This window comes from Eublepharis macularius, chromosome 5 (assembly GCF_028583425.1).
Source record: "Eublepharis macularius isolate TG4126 chromosome 5, MPM_Emac_v1.0, whole genome shotgun sequence".
Classification (NCBI taxonomy): Eukaryota; Metazoa; Chordata; class Lepidosauria; order Squamata; family Eublepharidae; genus Eublepharis; species Eublepharis macularius.
In genome coordinates, this window is record NC_072794.1 from 161,069,012 (window position 1) to 161,092,570 (window position 23,559).

The following is a 23,559-nucleotide window of genomic DNA, read 5'->3' on the forward strand; positions in this document are numbered from 1 at the left end:
GCCACTTGCACTTTAAAAATTGACAGAATTTATTCTAGCATAAACTTCCATGAACTCACTTCATCATACATATATCCAGGGCTCATTTTGAGGGGGAATGCGCCGGAATGCAGTTCCAGCAGTTCCCCAAAGAGGTCACGTCAGGTGGCCCCGCCCACGTGACTCGGCCATTTTGGGCCCATTTTGGCCTGGATTAGGGCCAAAACGGCCCGGATCAGGCCTCTGACGGGTGGTGGATCACTCTCCCGCTCAGCAGCGGCCCAATCTTGACCATTTTGGGCCCATTTTCAGCCATTTTCAGCCCCCTTTTGCCATTTTAGGCCCAATTTCGGCCCTGAATGGCCAGGATTGGGTCCAAAACAGCCATAATAGGTGATGTCAGGGGTGTGGCATACGCAAATCTGTTATGCTAATGACACACTTCTGGTGATGTCAAGGTGCGTGGCATATGCTAATAAGTTATGCTAAAGAGTTATGCTAATGAGTTCCTCCAGCTCTTTTTCTACGAAATGACCCCTGCATGTATCTACCTAATGGATGTACACTTCCTGCAGGTGTTGAAATGAGCTGTGACTCATGAAAGGGTATGCTGGATTTAATTATATTATTCTTTAAAGTGTCACTGGAATCCTGTTTAATTTTCCCAGCCTAAGTAATTGCATAACCAGGAGGAGGAAAGGCGGCATGATATAGACCGATTTTGTCAGATTCTGGAAGCTAAGCTGAGTCAGTACTTGTATTGGGGGACCATCTAGGAAGGTTCCACAGAGGAAGGCAATGGCAAACCACCTCTGCTTCTAACTCGCCTTGAAAACCCCTTGCTGGGGCCGCCGTACATTGATTGAGGTTTGATGATAAATATGTAAGTAAGTAAATTGCAGCAAAATTTTGTGACACTGAAGTGGACTCTTGACTGTTAACGGTATAAAGAACAGCAGGCCTGAGAATTTCTGCAACCATGTTTGTTTCTTGCTGTCTCAGCATCGCTTTCACCATCCTATCCTTGAGAAACAGACAAATTATGAATAGATGGCTTCATGCCCAGACTCACATAGTTTGGAAAAAATGCCTAAATAATTTGAGAAGCAGGTTAAAAGTGCCTAAAACATTAAAAAATAAGTCTAGGGCACCTTGCTTGCCCACTTGCCTATTTTAGGAAGCTTTGTATTATTCAGGAGGTCTTTTGGATTCTGAGACCTTGTGGATAAGAGTTTTTAAAATCAATTTTGAGACTACTATTGTTTACAATGGTATAGGCCTTATTTTTAAGTAGCTTTCAGGTTCGTTTTAATTTTCTTAGGTGCAATGAGAGGTTGTACGTAGGCTGGTTTGACAGGACTCCCATTTTAAAACACCCTCAGCAAATATTACAATTATGCCTGACACGGGCGCAGCCTGATTGTACTAGATGAATATTAACTCAGGAGTTTTACTTTGTTTGGAGTTTAGCTCACACACAGCACAATCCCAAACGTTTCCACTAAGCCCCTTTTAGAAAGGTATCTGTCTAGAAGTGTGCTGTTAAACAGGATTTTAACCCTGGGGTTGCAATTTTTAGCAATCAGTTTTTAGCACCTATTAACCAGACTTATTTTGAGTATACAAATGGGCACAGGATAAGCACTATTTATGTTTTTACACCAAAGTAGCCTGAAACCTCAGAGCCAAGCTACAAGTGACGCCTTACACAGGTTGGACACTTGTCAGCTTCCCTCAAGTTTGGATGGGAAATGTAGGCGTCCTGGTCTTACAGCTTGGCTCTCCGTTACAGCTGCAAGACCAGGATGCCTACATTTCCCATCAAAACTTGAGGGAAGCTGACAAGTGTCCAACCTGTGTAAGGCGTCACTTGTAGCTTAGCTCTCAGTCTGAAGGTGCAAGAAATGATCAGACAAATATTGCATACAAATGATTAAGGATGTATTATTTTTAAATATTTTTTCAGGCCAATCTTCCTAACCACGTTTAACTCAGGAGTAAATTTCAGATTTCAGTGCCACCTGCCCATTGGGAACATTTTCCCCCCAATTTCTAGTTGGTTCCAAATTTCTAGGATACAAATACTACAGAATTGTTTATCCTAATAGCTTCAAATTGGAAAACAACTAAAATGCCCTCAATAGAGGTTTGGCTGGAAAAAATATGGGATTACTATATACAAGATAAAATACATGATAGAATATATCAAGCAGAGCACTACCCAAAAGAAACTGATTTTATAATAAAATGGTTGCCATTTCTTGATTATATGACAAAAATAACAGGCAATTGCCTAAAAATTTACTTTTTACCACCCTAGGTCAATGAAATAAAACAATTTGGTAATACGAGATAGAGTTAATCACACTGGTTTATTTGATTATTGTTTAGGTAATTACAAATTTATGTACAGAATCTACAAGAATTTATAAGCTTTTATATACAGTTAATATACAATTACTGTTACTTGTTTGTTATATATTAATTAATAAAATATTTTTTTTAAAAGAATTGTTTATCCAATGTCCAATCTTGTTGACTCTATTGATTTACTCTGTATTATCATTATCATTAGTTTGCCTTTCAGCAAATGTGCTCCCATGTACTGTTACTTTAAGTATTTTTTAAAATTTGTATCTCGCTTTTCTCCCTCAGAGCATTCAAAGCAGCTTAGAACATCATTCTCCCCTCCTCCATTTGCCCACTACAACGACCCTGTGAGGTAGGTCAGGCCGAGAGTTTGCGATGGGCCCAAGGTCGCCCGGCGAGCTTCCATGGCAGAAGCGCAGACTCAAACCAGGTTTTCCCAGATCCTTGTCTGGTGCTTTGTCCAGTACGCCACCACTGGCGTATGACCCAACTTGGTAGTTTTAATGTTGTCTGCTGTCAGTCCTAGAATTGCTTATGTTCTGTTTCAGAATTACTTCAGCTTTGTATTGGATTTTTACTAATGTTATTTCTTTGTAAACTTGCATTTATTTACCCTATGGCATTGTTTATGGAAATATCCTGGATATTGATTGTATTAATATCACAGTATGTAATCCATCTTGAGTCTCAGAGAGAAAGGCAGACTATAAGTGACATAAATAAATAAATAAATAGAATATCCACGTAGAGTCCTAAAGAGAAAGGAGGACTATAAATAACATGAACAAACAAAATAAAGAGAAAATGCTGTCCCACGCAGTTAACTAGAGAGTTAACTGACACGCTATGTCAAATTACCTAGGAGTAAAGAGCTTTGAACGTGCATTGCAACCCACTAAGAAATCCTATGTATTTCTTCGCACGCGAACCCCGCTGAGGCTTTACTCTCAAGTAAGCGACGGCAGCATAAATCCTATTAACTTGACACTGACATTCCGAGTAAGCATCCGTACAGGACGGAACAGCGTGAACAAATAATAAATGGCAAAAAAGGAAACGAGAGATTTAAATGCTTTTTTTAAAAAAAATGCGTAATGAAACACCAATGCATGCGGAAATTTTGCAACCGGATACATTGATGCAGATGAAAGAGGGACCAATAGAACGTTCATCTCCAAAGTTCCACCCAGCGCCTCCCGCCGCAAGTAGGCAAAAGAGCGCTCGGCGGCATCTCTTATTTGCATGAACGCGCCCCTTTAAGGAAACGGGGAACCCCATTGGTTAACCTGCCTCACCAACCGTGACAGCCTGTGGCGCGCGCGGGGCAGCGGACGGCGCGCACGCGCGCCCTTCTGTTTTCTCCGGGCGTGGAACGAGCCGCTATCTCCTCCAACCTCTTATTAGCATACGCCCCGCCCCTATGCTCGCAGGCTATTGGCCCGCTTCCGGGAGGGGCGAGAGAGCGTGAAGGGGGAGGAGGTGGAGGGAGAAGAGCCCGGCCGCATTTCTCTCTACCGATTGGCTGTCTCCGGTTTGTCTATCAAAAGGAGGAGGCGGAATTAAGGAGGGAGGGGGGCCGGGAGAGGGTCTCACTTCCGCCTCGGTGTCAACGGGTCTCGTCGGGGGCTTCGCAGTGCGCGTGCGTCGCAGGAGGGGAGTCCGAGGGAGAGCCAGCGCGCGAGCCGGCTGCCCAGGTAACCGACCAGCCGACAACCGCCGCCTCAGCGCCCCCCTCCTCAACCGCCCCTCAGCCAGGGAAGGATGGGAGGGGAGCAGCTGGAGCCCTGGTCCTGAGGGGGGAGAGTTGGGGCACCCCCGGCCTACGGAGGGGCTGGGAGCTGGCCGTGAGGAGCAGGTCCCCCCCCCCACAACCGCCGGTCGGAGAAGAGGGCTTCTCCCCCCACCCCGCCACCCCCGCCACACACACACACACACACATTTTCCTGCTATGATGAGGAAGAGCAACAGTTGTCCTCATGGAGACCTTCTGGCCAGGCACCAGTGAGCTTTTTGGGGGATGAGGACAGATTTGAATGCCCCGTCCTTAGGGCTGCCAACCTTCAGGTGGGGGCCTGGCGATCTTCCAGAACTACAGCTGATCTCTAGATTACAGAGATCGGCTCCCCTGGAGAAAGCTGGAGGGTGAACTCTATGGCATTATACCCCATTGTGTTCCTCGTCTTCCCAAATCTCCAGGAATTTCCTAACCCTAGTTGGCAACCCTTTCTTTGTCTCTTAACACACCCCTGCCACATTGCCAGCTTTTCCGGGAGGGGGGGAAGGAAGGATAGATTTGAACTCCTTGCTGCTACTACTATTACTACTACTATGACTATTATTATTGTTATAGGGATCCGTTCCCCTGGAGAATACTGGAGGGTGCTTTGGAGGGTGGACTCTGTGGCATTATACCCCCTGATCTCCCTCCAAAAGTCCTGTCCTCCTCCCCAGTCTCCAGAAATTTCCCAACCTGTAGTTGGTAACCCTGTCTTTCATCTCTTAACACACAGCTGGATTGCCAGGCCATTTCCCTTTTGAAGTGCCAAGCAACATCCCTTTACCATCACTGCTTCCACCACACACTACGTTAATCTCTGTATGGGCTGTGTGTAGTTTCAGGTGGGTAGCCGGGTTGGTCTGTAGTAAAAGAGCAAGATTCAAGTTCATTAGCACCTTAGAGTCTCTGTACACAAGACATCTTACAATGAGTGACTTACTTTTCCTGTGGTCTTGTATTCAAGTGTACTGTCTCTCTCTAGCAGTGCATGTGTACACACAACAGAAGAACAAGTGTAAGATCTTTCACTTGATCCTACTCGTGTAAGATGTCTTGTGTAGAGACACTCTAAGAGACCAGCTCAATTTCCAGGGTATGGGCTGTGGTGTGTGGGCAGGTGAATACAGCTGCTCTTTGGTTTCTTCCTCATCAGTGCTGCTGTTGTAGAGTGCATGGTTGTTTTGTGGTTTTTAGGGGGCCTGCCAGGACTGTTGGAAGTGTGAATGAGGGGAGTGAGCTCAGGAGGCAGGATTTGTTCCCCTCAACTCTCCCCCTCCCCGAGCCTTACGCTTCCTGATCTCTCGCACGAAAGGAATAGTCAGCCCCTCCACTTTCTATTCTTCCATCTGCCACATGCAAAGGGAGCCAAACTTGCAATTTTGGTAATATATGGAGAAAAGTCTCATCTTGTACCTGAATGCTTCCTACTGTTCACTAACTGAGGTGATAAATCCTTTATGTGAATGTGAGACCTTACTTATGTATGATGGTTTTACCTACAATGCTGAAGAGGTAAATAGAATTGTTCTGTCATTAGCTCTGAAATTTTCAGCCTGGTGTTTGGACTCCCAAAGGCAGGAGACAATTAAATAAAATGGGACCAAATAAAATGATCTTTCATATCTTGTTTGCCTTGGCATAGGACTGAAGATTAAGGAGGTTAAACGGCAGCTTCTTGTGTCACCATTTGGAACCTTATTTGTGTTGTGGGCAGACTGCACTGGTGACATGATTTTGCCTGGTGTGTGTGACCCAGTTTTGAGGCCTCTTGCGCTGCTTCCATTATGAGTATCATATAACTTAAGATTCTGGTGACGCCAGAGATCTCCTCTGTCCTGTAAAAAGAGAGTGGTATGGTATCTGAGAACTTTTTGCCAGGAAAGTGTTGAGGAATAAACTAGTCCTCCAGGGGATAGCAAACCTTCTGATTCCTTGCATAACAGTTTCTTTTCTGGCTCTTGGAATCATTATCCTTAGGGTGGAGATATCCAGTAAGATAGTTGCTTCAGTCTTGGGTAGTTTTTCTGCTATTTCTAAGTTGGAGATTGCCAGTAACTTCCGTCAAGATATCATGCAGGAAGCTGTGGTGCTAGCTGAAACGTGGGACCAGTATTTTCTGTCTATACCTCTGTGTAATTGATATGGAACCAGCAAACACAACTGATCCCTTGTCTCAGAGGCTATGGAAGAATGAGAGAAAAGTCTTCCATTCCTTCCTCCAATCTGAGTTGTACCTAGACACTTGCAGACCAGGTAGTAGTCTACTTCTCAGTGTAAGATGAGGTACAGTGTTGAAGAGCAATAAGGGAGCAGTTAACTGAATGATCCAGAGGGCCTCAGTCTGTTTTTGTTTCTTGTGTAGAAGAAATAGTAGTTTCCTATCTTAGCAACTGGACTGTCAGTTTGTTGCAGAACTTCTTTTCTCTGAAAGCATGAAGGACAGATCTGTCCTGATAAGAAGAGAGAATGTTTTCTTGAGGTACAGAATTAGAATCTTTGGTACGGATAGCAAACAGGTGTGTTCTTTGTCAAGAAGACAGGAGGTAGCTTCCAGAACTTGGAGAATGGTCAGTAAAGAAGTTCTAATGTGATCAGTTTGGAACCCCAGACATGAGACCACCACCTCTAGAGAGTAGGCCAGTAAACTGTTGTGATTTCTTGTTTCTTGTCATGCACTCCTACATAACGCGTGCAAATTGCTTCTGTTGCCATGTGTGATTAAAAACTAACTATACAATATGGACAACTGCAAATAATATGGGAGTAGTCATTATGTATTCTTATCACTGCTGTTTTTGCTACGTACAAGTGACCGAAACTACACTGATGAGATGAAGCTTTCTTTTATCCTTTACGTTATGAATCATGTGAGGCACAAGATAGCCCTTTGATTCCCAGTACATCTATGTTATGCACATTGTACAAAACTTTGCAGAGTTTTTATGAGAGTTTTAAAGATATTTTGTACTGTTGAAAAGATTAGATATAGAACTGTGCCGCAGTTTATCCATGTAGCTCAAGACACTGAAGCTTGATCGAGCAATACAATGTCGTCTGCAAAATTCTGTTGAGTTTCAGGCAGGCGTTAGACTCTGAGTTGTGTTGGAAGTTAATGTGACCAAGCCTCCTAAGAGACTCCCACTTCTGTGAATGGGATTTATGTGGCGCTAATATTAATACTCCTCCAGTGGTCTTGAATAATATAGAGTTCATATACAGGACAACTTACTTTGCTGACATCATACATCATATTTCAAATCCTGAGTGAAGAAGCTGTTGTCATTGCCCGAAAGTGTTGTTCGCAAAGTATTTCACCATAGTTGCACTTGCATTCACAAGCAAAACTAGTTATTTGCAAACTCATCCCTCCTTGAAACTCCTGCTTCACTGGTAAAGTGGTCAGTGATACAAGAATCTGATATCACCTCTGAAAACACAGCAGTGCAGTTCAGGACTTGTGTTTTATTTATGTTGTTAATATATCACTGTTTTAAATATCACTCCAGATTGCTCATAATTGTTGTGGAACGTTTAACAGTATAATAAGGGGAAAAATACAAACATCAAATAACGAAGGGGAGGGGGAAGAGATATGTATTCTGTAAAAATAATAGTGTTATGCGTATCGAAGCTGATGGACACAGAGGTTTGAGAGCTAGCGTTTTCATGTCTTGTAGGAAGACTATGTGGAAACATAATCTGTTGGGGGGGGCAAATCATTTGAAGTCTGATTTCAATGTTGTACATCAGTTCATGTCTCATTTCCTTCAGTGAGACTCAATCCTGGGTTATTCATTAATTGCTCCTACTGATGGGGCTAATTATATTTAGCTACTTCAAGGCATGATGTGACAATTGTGCACTTAACGGGGGTCTTTGTGAAAGATGAATCCCAATGGAATGGAAGTCCAGTCTCTCTGTTCTCATTCTGTCTTCTGCCTGCTCTTGAGCTGATGGAAAATCAGTTTTGTGCACTTGGGACAGAAGCCAGCTATACATGGTATATTGATTGGCTGGAGGCTTCTGATGTGTCACCTGTTACCCTGGAGCAGTTTAACAACTTTTAAGAATTGGTTGCGAAAAGTTAATAGAGGTGTGCTGATCTCCCATACATCTCAAATCTTTAACGCCTCTCTTTCCTTAGGTCCCATGCTGTTGCAAGTGATTGATTCCATGACAGTCCCCCCCCCACTCTTCACACTCCTCAACCCACATCTACTTGTCTAAAGTAAACATTCCACAAGGAAAGAAAGCTATATTTTTAACACAGTAGAGATAGTTGTGGAAGGGTTAATGTGTCTTGAGCCTTCATATAATATTTTGAAGTGCCTGTACTTCTAAATTGCCTGTGGGCCTGTCTGTGGGTCTGTCTGTTAAAAGAAGATAGAGTAGGGATCCCCTTGCTTCCTTGGAACTGTCTAGCTTCTTGTACCTCATCGGTTGAATGTAGGTGGAGAATATAAAATTGTGTTTCAGTGCATCACACTTTCACGTGCAGCTCATTTACACCCCTCTATCTTTGGTCTGCTTGCACTAGGAACTCTTGAAATTGTTTCAGGGCTGTTGATCCTATGTAATAGTAATTTGTCTTTCTTATCTTTGCAAGGACATCAGCACATCTGCACTGTAAGGCTGTTCTCAAGGGCTTGTTGTGACATTCCGCACTAATGCCAGCTAGTTGGGATTAATGCTAGTTGAGAATCTGGGATTCTCGTGATATCAGAATATGGCATTGCATTTTTGAGTGGAAAGTAGACCTGGCTAAAAACTAGGACTGGAAAATCTATAGTATCTGACTTTAGCTTGTCCAAGTAAGGTAAAACTAGAAAGACCATCTCCAACTTGATATAAATGGGGCTCACATGTAATGAAACCACAGTGGCTGGTGTATCTAACATATCTTTTAGTTTTTACAGTCTGAGTTGCAGAGATACTCTGGATTCCCATGAGAAAATTTCAAGGAAGCTTTATCTCTGATACAGTAACCTCAGAGGCAATCAGATGATGAAATGTGAAAAAGAGAGAATGTAATATCTGCCATCCTTCCTTAATGGCAGAAACTTCATGAGGAGAGAAACTTTTGGGGGCTGGTAATTATTTCCGTGTTTGCATAACTTCTACGATCTGTTTGCAAAGCCACATTTAAAGTCAGTGAAAAAATTAAGCTCGATGTTTCTGCCAACTGAAGGGATGAATTGAAGGAAAGAGGGAATAAATTGCATGCCTTATTGTTAATAGTCCCATATACCTTCTCTTGATGGGTGGGCCATAATCTCACTAGAAATGCTTCAAGGGAAGAGTGGAATTTCTGATTGATGTTGGGTGCCCGGTTACTTCATGCTGAAGTTAGAAGTGGTTAGGTTGATGGAGAAGAAAAGAAAGAGAAGCTAGAATATCAGGCAGGTATACCTCTGTTATGCTTGGGGCAGAAGGTGTGGAAGATCTAGTCAACTACGGAGGATGCTTAAAGTTTGAGAAATAATGAAGTTAGCTAATGTGGAGGAGGGGCTTTGTTTAATCCTGGTTTGTAGGGAGGGAGGGAACAAACTCCAGATTGTCCCATTGCCTGCATTTGGACATCATAACAAATCAGAACTTAATTAAATCCTGCTCTGTGTGCAAGAAAAGGTGGGAGGGAGCATGTAAACAGGAAAACAAGCTGCAGTTGTATCTGTTACAAACCAGGGGAGATTTGCTGAGAGTATGGATATGGCCATTGAGGTTTAGTGTAGAGGTCGTCAACCCCCGGTCTGCGGACCAGTACCAATCCGTGGCCTGTTAGCAACCGGGGCCACACAGGAGGTGAGTGGCAGGTGAGCGCAGAGCTGGCTCCAGGGCCAGCGAGGTACATGGTCACCTATCACCCCCAGATGGGACTGTCTAGTTGCAGGAAAACAAACTCAGGGCTCCCACTGATTCTGCATTGTGGTGAGTTGTATAATTATTTCATTATATATTATAATGTAATAATAGAAATAAAGTGCACAATTGTATCATTCTGAAACCACCACCCACGGTACGTGGAAAAATGGTCTTCCACGAAACCGGTCCCTGGTGCCAAAAAGGTTGGGGACCACTGGTTTAGTGGAATAGCTCTGGTCTTGAACCAGGTGTATTGGTCTGAAGTTATCCCACATTTGTGAAGCTTGGCAAGTAGCTTACAGTGCAACCCTATGCAGAAGCACTCCAGTCTAAGCCAATTGAAATCAATGAGTTTAGGCTGGAGTAACTCTGTATAGGATTGCATTGCCAGTCTCTCAGCCTATTTTACCTCATTTTGCAGTAACTAATTGTAAACCAGCATAGTTCAGTATAACTAGCAGTGACCTGTTCCTCTGTATAAAGACCATTTCATGGTTGTTTTACCTCTTTACTTCATTAGTCCCTTCTCCATCACTTGGCTAGAAGTTGTATCTAGGAGGCAAGTTGCAGAAAATGATCATTCAGGCATAGCCTTTTCTTGCTTCAGACAGATTAGTATCAGCCCAGGGGCTGTGCTAGCAAATCATGTGGATCAGGCTGTAATTTATGGCAATCTGCCCTTGAACCTTCCAGTTACGTTAAAAACCTTGTTACTGGAACATCTTTCACATCAGCGTTCTCCTCTTATCCTTCAATTGATACTAGAGGGTCATCTGAGGCTACCTCAACCCAGAAAGAAATTAATACACTGAACTTTCAAGCAGTCTAACATTCATTTAAGTTTGATTGGGTTTTTTCCCCAGGTTGGCTTGCAAATTTATAAAACTTTTACTTACAGCACATTAAAGAAACATATTTGGGGATTTCCTGTTCATTTATAGTTTGAGGTTTTCAGATGTTTAAGAGTATTTTTGTTGTCAGGATTTTCAGATTGTCTTTGTGAGCGTACACATCAAGAGAGACTAGTTCTCTCTGTGATATTTGTGGATGTAGTTCATGGAAAGATTTGGGATTATAATGATGGTTTGTGGGATGTCCAGAATGCAAAAAAACCCCAAACCCCTCTGCTGTAAGCATAAATCTGATTATATATGTTACTTGGAGGTTTACATAATGGGACATAATTTCTAATACTTAACTGGTATTTGAGTATTTTCCTTGCATTCATCATTTTAAATTGCACATCATTTTAAACTACAGCCACTAAGATGAGTACACCTTTCATCTTTGCTAATTGCAGCATTTTCAGTTGCCGCTGATACACAGCGATGTCATAAGTGGACTGATTTTATTATTTTATTATTATTTTATTTTATTGTTCATTTATTTACTTCATTTATGTCCCGCCTTTCTCCCCAGTGGGAACCCAAAGCAACTGACATCACTGCCCTCCTCCTCCATTTTATTCTCACGACAACCCTGTGGGATGGATTAGGCTGAGACTGTGTGACTTGCCCAAGGTAGCCCAGGGAGCTTCCATGCCAGAGGGGGGATTCAAACCTTTGTCTCCCAGATACTAGTCTAACCACTAGACCATATAATTAATACATCAAAATACTAAACAACTAGAGCAAATTGTGTTTTCTGGCAAGTTCATGTGTACAAAAATATTTTCTTAATTAGCTAAGTATAACCTTGGATTATGCATGGGTGTTGGGACCTGAAATACTCAAGGGGAAGGTGGGTATATAAATATGAAAATGCTTATTTAAAATAATTTTGAAGTCTGCTTTGTGTTATTAAAAATGTGGGTTAGGAAAGCGTGCTCTACTGAGCCTCCATTGGTCAAGAAAACATATTTGGGGAGGTTCCATAAGCATTCCAGAACTAGGCAGATCTAAGGAAAGTATGTACTGGGAGTGTGACTGGGACTGTGTGAGAACTCACTGGATTTGTGGTTCCAGAGGTAGGAAACTGAAGCATCTGAAGGTGCATGCATGGACCCATACAGTTTCCTGATTATCAGTGCATTCATGTTTGGAGCACATTGAAGGAATCTTATGTAGAAACTTGATCTCCTGGCTCATTACTTAAGGATTGCCCTCACTGCTTCAGGAGCAGTCTAGCATCCTTTTTGAAGAACATTCGGCTTGCCAAAAAGTACTCTATCCAAAATCAATTTAAAACTGTACTTTTTTTTTCTTTTTAGACAAAGTTCAGGCTGAACAAATGTTCTGAATCAGTACAGTAGTGGACTATCTGCAAAAACATCGAGTAATCAGTGTTGCAGTTAAATTCAGTTGGACAGGTAAGGTTGTTAAAAGATATGTCCCTATAGCAGTTAGCCTGTTGACTTTTGACCAGCATTATCTCTGTGTGAGACCGTTTACAGACTCATGACTTCTGCATCTTGTTCTCACCTTGGTCACGTTTCTTTTTTGTACAGGTACAGCAATCAAGTGCTTAAGTGCGGTGCTATTTGGGCATCTTAGTCATTCTTTTTAAAGTGCAACTTTTTTGTCAACAGGGGGAAACCTGTTACTATGTCTGCTTTGGAGCACACAGCATCTTCATGATCAAAACATTTTTTAGTATTTGCAAGAGAAATGAAAGCAGTAGTTCAACCCAGTGTTCATACAACCAGGAGCGCTTATTAATTACCAAAGGAATTTGATGGTATATCTTAGGTTGTGGTGAGATCAAGAATTAAAAAGCCTTCCATGCTAATGCTATGTTGGCCTCTGTTTAACTTATTGTTTCAGCTGCTGAGGATGATTGCCTTCTTGATGGAAGTGACATTACACAATAATAAGTATCTTAACATTTTTATGATTGCTGATTTGATCACTGACCCCAGGCATGTATGCATCTCATAAGCGACGGAGATAATGTTTTGGGTGCTTGCATGGCATTGAAAATATTCCTCTTTTTAAATGTCAGTACTTGAAAAGTAATCTGAAGTATAACGGTTAGGGATTAATTTTAATTAATCCTAGTTTTAAAATTAATCATGGTGTGGAAATGTTGAATGTCAGACACCTGAAACTTAGAACATCTCATCTCTAGGGACACATTCTGTGCTGTAACTAAAACAAAGCAAATCCCTGATGTAGGTGCAGTGAAATAAACCTCAACAAAGTATGCAGTGGTCAAATGGATTTGTAGCAAGTTCCTCTGAGGTAGGAATATGGTAAAGATGGGATCAGACTGTGGGAGGGGTATATTTTATTTGAAGGTGTTAAGCTTGCTGGTGATTGTATTGTCGAAGGCTTTCACGGCCGGAGAACGATGGTTGTTGGGGGTTTTCCGGGCTGTATTGCCGTGGTCTTGGCATTGTAGTTCCTGACGTTTCGCCAGCAGCTGTGGCTGGCATCTTCAGAGGTGTAGCACCAAAAGACAGAGATCTCTCAGTGTCACAGTGTGGAAAAGATGTAGGTCATTTGTATCTACTCAGGAGGGGTGGGGTTGAGCTGAGTCATTCTGTAAGAGTTTCCCAGGGTGTGGAATGCTAATGGCGGGAGGCTTCACTGTAACCTGAGGAGGTTCTTTTGCATATGGATTGGTGCTTGACTCCAATCACCACCCCCGACAGAAAAGAGGCATAATGAAAACATTAGTGGATCGTGCAAGACGGATATGTGAGCCGCGCTTTCTCAATGAGGAAATTAATCATCTAAACCACGCACTTCAGGCAAATGGCTACTCCAGAAATGAAATCCGAAGAGCAATCAAACCCAGGATGAATCAAACAACCAAGGAAAAACAGTCACCTACAGGAAAAGTGTTTTTGCCATATATCAAAGGAATTACTGATCAGATGGGAAAGCTTATGGAAAAGCATAACCTTCAAGCAGTATTCAGACCCACCCGAAAAATACAACAGATGCTACGATCAGCAAAAGACAGCAGAGACCCCCTCACCTCTGCAGGAGTATACCGTATACCCTGCAGCTGTGGACAAGTTTACATCGGGACCACAAAGCGTAGCATCCAGACAAGAATAAAAGAACATGAAAGACACTGCAGACTTGGACAGCCTGAAAAATCAGCAGTGGCTGAACATAGCCTAACTCAAACAGGGCACAGTATCTTATTCCAGGACACCAAAATACTGGACAACACTTCCAACTACTTTGTCAGACTGCACAGGGAAGCCATTGAAATTCACAAGCATAAGCAAAACTTCAACAGGAAAGAAGAAACCTTAAGAATGAACAGAGCATGGGCTCCAGTTCTGAAAAACACCAGGCCAACAAAACACTCCACACCCGACAATAGCCCTGCAGAGAAGATTAGCACATCAAGCACCAATCCATATGCAAAAGAACCTCCTCAGGTTACAGTGAAGCCTCCCGCCATTAGCATTCCACACCCTGGGAAACTCTTACAGAATGACTCAGCTCAACCCCACCCCTCCTGAGTAGATACAAATGACCTACATCTTTTCCACACTGTGACACTGAGAGATCTCTGTCTTTTGGTGCTACACCTCTGAAGATGCCAGCCACAGCTGCTGGCGAAACGTCAGGAACTACAATGCCAAGACCACGGCAATACAGCCCGGAAAACCCCCAACAACCATTGCTGGTGATTTCTTGTAATTTCCAGAGCAGGGTGAACTTCTGCGATCCTTTCTCTACATTCAGGAATGTGCGATGTCATGCCATTGAGACAGCTGGGCTGCCAGACTAATTTAAATGATCAATTGCCTAGTAAATAATTCAGTAGTGTTTTGTAATGTGAGAGGTATAAAAGAAAAGGCTTGTTTTAAGAACGCGTTCACTTTCTTCCCTGGGGTTTCTGTTAGAAATCTTCAAAGGTAAAATGAAAATATTTTGCAATTTAAACATACAGGCTAAGTACAAACTGACAGTAAGATTCTAGGAGGAGGACTCATGAAACAAAATAACTAAGCCTGCAGTATTTATTCTATCTGTTAAAAAAACTTCTTAATTTTTAAAAACTGTAACCAGCTAAGTTTGTCAGCCTGTTTAAAAATAATTAAGCACAAGTACATACAAAAATACTAGGAACCGTCTCAGGAAAGGCATTCATGCTTCTCTCCCATACAGGAAGAAATGCTTCTTCCCAAGGTAGAGCCTGATGCGATGTGTGGGCATCTTGTAAAAACAAAGTAAGTAGGGTGTATTGCTTCAGAATATTGATTTAATTATTTGTAAATTAATGATTATAATAAGTGCATTAATTGGTTATAAGGCTAGCACCAAGTTAAACACATTTTAATTGGTTCTTTGCAAGATTTCTGATCAGCCCCCCAAATCAGTTAATTTCCTTTCTCCTTCACTGGTAAAATGAGCTCAAATCTCTGTTTTTATAAGAACCAGATTTGGATGAGGCTTCACAACCTTCTGGGTAGCGTTAAGCAAATCATTCTCACAACTCTGGTCTTCCACTTGTCAAAATTTTCAAGATGAAAGTTTGCAACCTCGAAAGTGCTGTATATTTGATTTGCTAATAAATGTCAGCAGTAACAATCTATAACAGTATATAGTGAAGGATTCGTCTGGTAAGTTTGGAACACAAGCCCATGATAAAGGGATAAGGCTCATAATGCAGGCTTACCCCTTCTTTTATCCCTTTTGCTTCTTTTTCATAAGCTAACCGTGGCCTGGCATTCCTCCTAGCCCCTTCTCTCCACCTCCTCCTATCCCCTTCTCCCTCCCAAAAATCTGGCAGTGTTGGCATGCATGTGAAGGTGGCCCTAGCTGCTTGGCTGCATAGTAGATAGGAAGACGGGTGGAGTAGGCTTGCTCAGCATATTCCTTCTTTTCGTGCTTCCTGCATCCTTTTCATGGGGATACCAAATTGGGATCAGAGTTGTACCCAAAATGAATGCAAGCTGCAGACTGCTAATTTATTCCCACCCCCCATCCTTTCCTCTAAACACTGTTGTCATGAGAACAAGGATTAAAATCTCATCCACCTTGAGTCTCAGTGAGAAAGGTAGATCATAAATAAATGTTGACCTATACATAATAATTTATTATATAGCCCTCCTGACAACTGAGCATGATACATGGGGTGAAAAGACAGGCCCCAAATTAGAATCTAAATTTTTTTTAAAAGGAGACATAGGGAAGAGAATGAGATGCACCAAGGTCATGGAGGAAGTCTTGTACTATATTCTTGCCTCCTACCATGTGCTGTGGAACAACTACTTAATGTTCAGGCTTGATGGATGAGACCTTTCACTCCTGTCTTTTACTATTTAGTCTTTCTTTCCCTAAGTAAATATCGCCCCCCCCCCAGATCCCCCAGAAGAGTTGTTTGATTCAGAGCTGCTCTTCATGAATGTTTCATAGACTTGTCGTCTTATATACTATTCAGGTAGAGCTACAGCTGAAGTTTAAGAGAGGGTGGCTTCAGAATTGTTGAAATATGCATCCTTGGCAGTAACAGCACTTGCTTTAAACCGTAAAGATAGTTTCAGGTGGGTAGCCGTGTTGATCTGTATCAGAACAGCAAGATTTGAGTTCAGTAGAAGCTGGTTGGTCTTTGAGATGCTTTGGTGCTTCTGGACTTGAATATTGCTTATTTAAACCATTTCTTAATTGAATTGATTGGAATTTTATTCTATAAGTAGGAGAATGGAACCTATATTTTTCAAAATCTTACAAAAATCCTTACAATGTCTTCAAAACTTGGAAAGTGCAGAGGGCAGATTTTGTGTATCAGAAATTCAGATTTGCTGGTTGGCCCTGGACTGAAGGGGGAAGAGGTAGGAAGAGAGAACAGTAGCCTAGAACGAAGGCTTTGCCACATGCTCACTTACAGCAGGTATTCTGGATATTTGGCCGACGAAGATCAAATTGGCATTGGGCTTCTGTAATTCTGCACTTGAGGGAGTCAAACCGAAGTGGTGTCTGGTTTTTAGAAAAATGCCCTCTATCTGCTGCAGGCTTTCTGATGGAAGACAATATCAGTGATTTCATTGGTGTATTTTTATTGTTGTTATTTTGCACACATACTACAATGTTGTAACGTTTGGACATTAGAGGGAGTTGTATCCACCTTCTTCTGTTATAGAATACCCAAGGCAGCATAAAGTGTTTTATGTATTCTTTTCCTCCATTTTATCCTCACAACCACCCTGTGAGGTAGATTCGGCTGAGACTGAGTGACTGGCTCAAGGTTGCCTGGCAATCTTCCATGGCAGAGTAGGGTTTCGAACCCGGTTTGACGTTCTAACCGCTATACCATGCTCAGTACAAATAGTTTTTCTTACTAGCAGTATTGCCAGGCTACATTGGTTGACCTGGCATCTTGGTTGTTTGTTCCATGAATCTTGGTTTTATGACACAGACTGTTCAGGTGATTGAAAAAAAGAGCAGAAGTGGGCCTTAGGTTCATGTGTCCTGTTGCTGTTGTTCTTCTCACCTTATGGAGGGGAGAAGTGAAGCAAACTTGTCTTCACATTTTTAGAGAGATCCCACTATCAGATATTCATACTCTTTATTGCTGTTGTGGAAGTTTATAGAGGGGGAAGGAAAAGACCCCATTGGTAAAGGACTTTGTTCTGCCTGTAACCCACATCCTCACCATATCATTTGCCTGCGGGTATATGTTTGGCTGTAGCTGTGTGTTTTGTTGTGATAATGAAATTGTTTCTTAAACACTACCTTTTAATTTTGATACCGAGTTCAGGTTCAGTTTTTAAGCCTGTCTGATTGTCTGTAGTTAGCTGTTAAGGTGCCACAAGACTCCTGTTTATTTTTATCGCAACAGACTAATACAGCAATTCCTTTGCAATTATGGCCATTAACATCTAATATTGCTATTCAAGTGGCCTGGAATTAGATTCTGCTAGATGATTCGTTTCGGAAGAACTTTGCGTTTGGGCTGACACAACCTTTAGAGATGATCTATTTTGTTTTGGGGTATATACTACCTCCCAGGTAAAATTTTGTGACCTTATGAAAATAAAGATTGTTCTCATACTAAATGGATGCCTGCAGGTCACATGATATGCTACAAATTGGAAGGGCATTGATTTTCATCATATTTTTGATCAGATTTTATATTGATGAAAAAATGCTTAAAGAGCAATTTAGTCTTTACTCCCCTTCCCCAAATATATGATGGTTAAGCATTCTTTTTCTGAATTATTTGCTGACTCATAGTATTCTTAATTTGGGCTAGGTCATGCCCTTTCTATGATAGGTCAATATAGTTTGAACCACAGATGGAAATTTCTGCTTCAGGATTTCTTAGACAAAGGACAAGACAAATTTACTCAATCTTCTAAAGCAACCCTTCTTGACAAGTTATTTTCTGTTCAGATTAGCCACCCTGCTGGTGTTAGCTTTTGTTTCCACTGACACAAAAGTGATATCTTGGAGAGAGCCTTTATCTGCTCTATTCTTTTATTTTATTTTTTGCAGTGAGGCATGCTGGAGCTCTTTGAAACAAAGTAAACTTCTTGTTAGTAGGTTGCTTGGTGCAAGTATACAAAACAACTATAATACTAGCTGGATGTTTGTGGATCAGCAGTTCTGAGGGAAGTTGTCCGGACGCTAGAAGCTGCTATAGCAAAGATAAATTAGCACCAGTCTACCACATCTGGGAGTTTACATTAACCCAATAGTGTAGTTATGAGGTCTTTTTTAGTGAAAAATGTGTTGTAGCCACCTAGTGATGTCTTTCCAGGAAGCCAAGAACAGTGATTCAATGCCAAAAGTCTTTTCGGATGGGCTTATTAACATAAGTGCCCATAATTTCACCTTGAACTTGTTTGCATCGTATTGACTGCTTGATATGGGAAAAGATGGCTGTAGCAGGAAAGCTCAGAAAGAGGGCTAGCTAATAGGAAAAGTCACCGTGCCCATCTGAAGACAGAATGTATCAGTTTTGTTACATGTTATACAAATTTTATAGAATGCTATTAATATAACTGTATATTCTATCATGTTTCTGTTGAAAAGATGGAACTGGATCTAGAGTTCTTCTTTTCTATGATGAGGCCTGTGGGGTTCCTGTATAAGGCACCTCATTGGCCACAACCACCCCACCATAACATTGGGGGGAAACAGTGGGTAAAGGTAATGTGAGGTCCCATCGAGTTGGAACACTTGTATATCCTGACCCTAAAGATCTTTACTAAAAGTCAGTGCCTTTGAGTTCACCCAGAATTGATAGCAAGTAAGTGTGCTTAATAGTCCAGGCTTATTTACCAACAAACATATACTAGGAAATGATTTGATGCTTGGGAAGTACTGCACTAGTAGGTTATCTTTCCATGAGTTTCAGACTAGTTCATAATTTTATCTTTTGAACAGGCTGTATCAGTTACTGAGAGCAAGCTTACTTTATCATTGGTATATCTTCCTTGATAAATTACAATTTGAAAAAAGTAAAAATTGACAACATACAAAATTAGGACGCTATAAAATTAAAGCCGTGTCAGCCATACAGTTGGGAATTACTATTTCCCCTGATGCCCGGCATGGAGTGAGAAACCTTATTTTAAAACGTTATCCTGCCAATCTGTCCCATTCCAGTTCATGTGTTTCTGTATTTATTATGAAATGAGAACCCTCCTTCTTTTGAACTCTCACAATTGCAGGAGGTGAAATAGAAGCTCTTCCACTTAATATGAAACTGGAGAAAGGCACACCTCCAATTCTCAGAGTACTTTGCCTATCCTTTAGACTGCTTTTAACTGTTGGATGCCTGGTACAAAGTAGAGAGCGCCTGATGCTTGGTTCTAATTTTTTTTTTTCAAAAGCATGGCTTGATGAGAGATTAGCTCCTTCTCTCGAAATTCTTTCCGTACGCTGGAGGATTTGGAGGAGAGGCAGGATCTCAGGTAACCAAAATAGTGACTGGCTGCTAAGCAAAGCCTTTGAACTCTTGTATAAAATACATATTTTTCTTAAGATCCCAAACGCTTTGTATTCTGTTGCCGTCAAATGGATGAATTTTGTCTAGACTTCTGTCTACTCTTCATATTCATACGAGCAGTAGCTGCTGAGAGAATGTCGTGGCAGCTATGTTTTCATCAAAACATATATGACTCTCTAGGGGTAGTGTAAGTAGTCAGGAAAATACATATCTATCAAGTTTTAAGCACTGTAATGAAATCGGGAAGGTGGTTCCCTATAGGAAACTTTGACTTTTAAGGTGTTAAATACAGCAAGAGAGATGTAATAATAATGTGTTGGTGCCAGTATTGTGTTAGTGCCAGTATTCTGTATAGGAGTGTTGAATGCAAATGTCTTAGTTCATGGTGTGAGTAAAAATGCACTCTTTATGCTATAGCCTGAAGTTATGTCAGTTTGCATCTCTTGCCTTTCATGGAACTTGCCACATTGTCTGACAGTGAATTTGGTGGCTTTGTTACAGAATCTGAGCAAATATTTTTGAGGCATCATTGAGATGGGGTGGTGGTTGGACTCCTGAAGAACCGACTCTTAATTTTGGCCATTTTGAGTTTATTTAGCATGGCACATCCCACAAAATTCTTACTCTTGGCTCCTTAGTCTAACCAAGTTCATTCCAGCATAAGCTGTAGTGAGTCACACCTCATAAATGCGTCTGATGCAGTGAGATGATACATCACTCAAGATACCTCTGAAAAAGTGAGGTCTGACTCATGAGAGCTTATGCTAGAATAAATTTGTTTCGCCTTAATGGCGCTACTTGATTCCTGTTATACTTTGCTACAACAAGCCAACAGGGCTACCCTTTCGAAGTCAGCTCTCAGATTTTCAGTGGTTAAAACGTTGGGCCTTGATATGAAAAATGCTTGGCTATTATTGTTTTGCTGAGTGGCGTAGGGACAAATAATCTCAATTTAGATTCCCAGTGGGTAAAATGTTGAAACAATGCTTTGGTAGCTTCTGTTCTCAGATGGAGCAAATGTGGCTGAACTTTGTATTTTATTTAAGATATAAAGTATAAGAGAAAATATGTAATTCCACACTCTTACTATAAATATATACAGTATAGTACAATGGGCTCTGTCTGGGCTCTCGTCAAGAATTCTGTAATAGTAGAGTTGGTAGAGAGGGAGCCATGCTGTAAACCAGTTGATTTTCGTGAGATGGATGAATGATATCCAAAGCAAGCAATACTTAGATGATCATTAACAGGTGGGAGAACTTGTGTAGGGAGAGATGTTCCTTAAGATATCTAGGCCTCTGCTGTTTAGGGCTCTTATGGTTGTAAACCAGTACCTTCAATTGAGCCTGAATGTTGACAGGTTGCCCAGTCAGCAGCCTTGGCTGAGGCCCTTTCTACTGACCGACAGCAGTGACCAACACTGTAAATATGCAGTTGTTAGCATTTGTTCTCATGGAATTTAGTGAATAAGAAGGCAAATAAGTGGTTGATAGGTTGGTGTTTGTTCTGAAAGGTGTGGAGAGAAGAACATATCTATTGAATTCAGGCACCATCTTGCGCGGTGTGAATTAGCATCTAGGAGAAAGACATCATGAGGCATATTCATGCACACAGCATAGTGGGAAATCCTGTGCCCCAAATTTCTGGGCATTTCTTATCTGAGCATAAGAACAAATTTTAAAGCATTCTTGCAGGGAAGTAAAAATAATTCACCAGTCTACAAAAGTTACATGATGGTTTGGTTGGTGGGTCCAGCAGTCTAGTTGATATTAGTCCAGCAGTCTAGAAGGGATTTGTACTTTCAGCCCTACAGTGATCTGCTCATCCAAAGTGAAAGTCTCAAGGATAATCTGAGTGGGAGATCATGTGGAAAAGGGGACAGTATACTATCTTCAAGAACCTATTGTGTTGCCTTTTCCAGTGTATGAAAGTGATGTGTCTGCACTCGCAACTTTGCAGTGGTTTGGGTATAATAACTCTTCTCCTTCATTACTTCAAACACACATCGTCAAATGAGTTTGGAGCTTGAATACAGCCCTTTGTTTTATTCAAGTCAATAAATGTGTTGAACGCAACCTTTGGCACTTTGTAATTTTGGAATACATTTTCTATTCTGAGTCTTCAATTGTGAGTCTAGGCTTCAATTGTGTATACTTATACAGGTCCTCTGACTAACAGGAACACAATTTTAGGAGGCATAAAAGGCTGCTGGGAGAAGGGGGTAATTGCCTTTATCTAGCATGATTCTGTTTGCATTATGTAGGATCCAAACCTTTGTTTGCATATAAAATTTGGCACATTTATGAAATTTAAAAGTATAAATACCTTGTTCAAAGGAAAATATCTTTTGTTCAAGGACAATTGCAAATATATACCCAGTACTAGAGAACAGCTGGAAATTGCTGCATGTTTTTGTCATTAGGGGAATTAGGGGGAAATGAACATAAAAAGAAACTATAAATTTTGTAGTAAACATGGTTTTATTATTTGGACTTTTGAACAATTTTCATATAGTCACAGTATTAAGGATCATCATTAGATTTGGATATTGAGTTAAATTTAACAGTGTTGAAAACATTGACCACTTCAATAACTTATGATTAATTAATTAATTATATTCACATGTATTAACTGTGGACAAAATTATTCACATTTAAATAAGCTTATCCTTGAAAATGCTGTGTGCGTCTAAAGTATATAAAGGAGTTATCATTATATAATACGATAATTGATTCTTATATATTAAACATTATACCGTAAAGTTCTTATGAAGCACTTGAAGTAAATAAAACCTTGTCTTTAAAAGCATTTCATTCATTCCAAGGGAGAAAGTATTTCATAGCATTCTCTTCAATTATCCTCCAAATTTCCACTTTTACTACTAAAGGGTTATGACCCTTTTATCCTAGAGATGTCTGCTCATTTATCTTTGCAGTATGATTGAATCCCACAGTGCTTGTTTGAAATAGAAATGTTTGAAATGGGGGAACCAAGGTGGTATGGTAGATAACATGGTCTTGGATCCAGACTAAATTTAACATCAGTGGAATGGAATTCTCCTGCCTTTCCCCTCCCACTGCAGTTCAAGTGATCTCCGCAGAACACTGCTATGTGGCATTGGACAAGGTAGGGGACTGTTAGGACCATGCAACTTAATGCATTGAGTGGGCATTAAGTTGTCCTGAAGGGTGGTATATAAATCAAATGTTATTATTATGAAGCGAGAAGACAAAAGTTGTCAGTTTAGTTTGGATCCAACCCATGATTACTTTTTAATAAGCTTGCCAGTCCCATGGTTGGGATGGAGGATCTGCTACCTCCAGGTTTTGTGGAGTGGCAGTGGGAAATTTTTTTTAAGGCGACGTTGGCTGCAGAGGGTAGCTCTTTGTCACTTTGGGTTTTTCCCAGCAGTGACGTAGGAATGCAGCTGCCATTGTGCACTCTCTCATGTCCCTGCCCCCAATCCTCCCTGTAGTTGCCAGGCTTGGCCTGAAAACTTTGTAACTAGCCTCCCATTTTGTTGGCAGTTGTTGACATGGAGAAGTGATTGTCAACTGCCTATCCTATGCATCATCTTTGGAACATTACTGACATGGTATAAGACCTGTCCAGGTGGAAGCAGCGACTATGCTGCAAAGGTAGCTTGAGAATGAGTCCTGAGCAACGTTGGTTTCATAGGTCTGCTTGCTAAGGCAACACTACTCTACAAA

The 23,559-nt window shown here is 41.2% G+C and overlaps 1 protein-coding gene across 3 annotated transcripts in view; it reads left to right on the top strand.

Moving 5' to 3' along the window:
- The first annotated feature begins 3,954 nt into the window (after positions 1 to 3,954).
- The window catches only part of OSBPL2 (oxysterol binding protein like 2), a 98,994-nt gene continuing 79,389 nt past the window's right edge, over positions 3,955 to 23,559 (top strand). The window contains exons 1-2 of one of the 3 annotated variants that reach the window (XM_054980131.1): positions 3,955 to 4,043; positions 12,198 to 12,296. The gene's annotated coding sequence lies outside the window, so the exon portion shown is untranslated. The remainder of the gene's footprint in view (positions 4,044 to 12,197; positions 12,297 to 23,559) is intronic. The other 2 variants (XM_054980132.1, XM_054980133.1) reach the window with 2 other exon arrangements.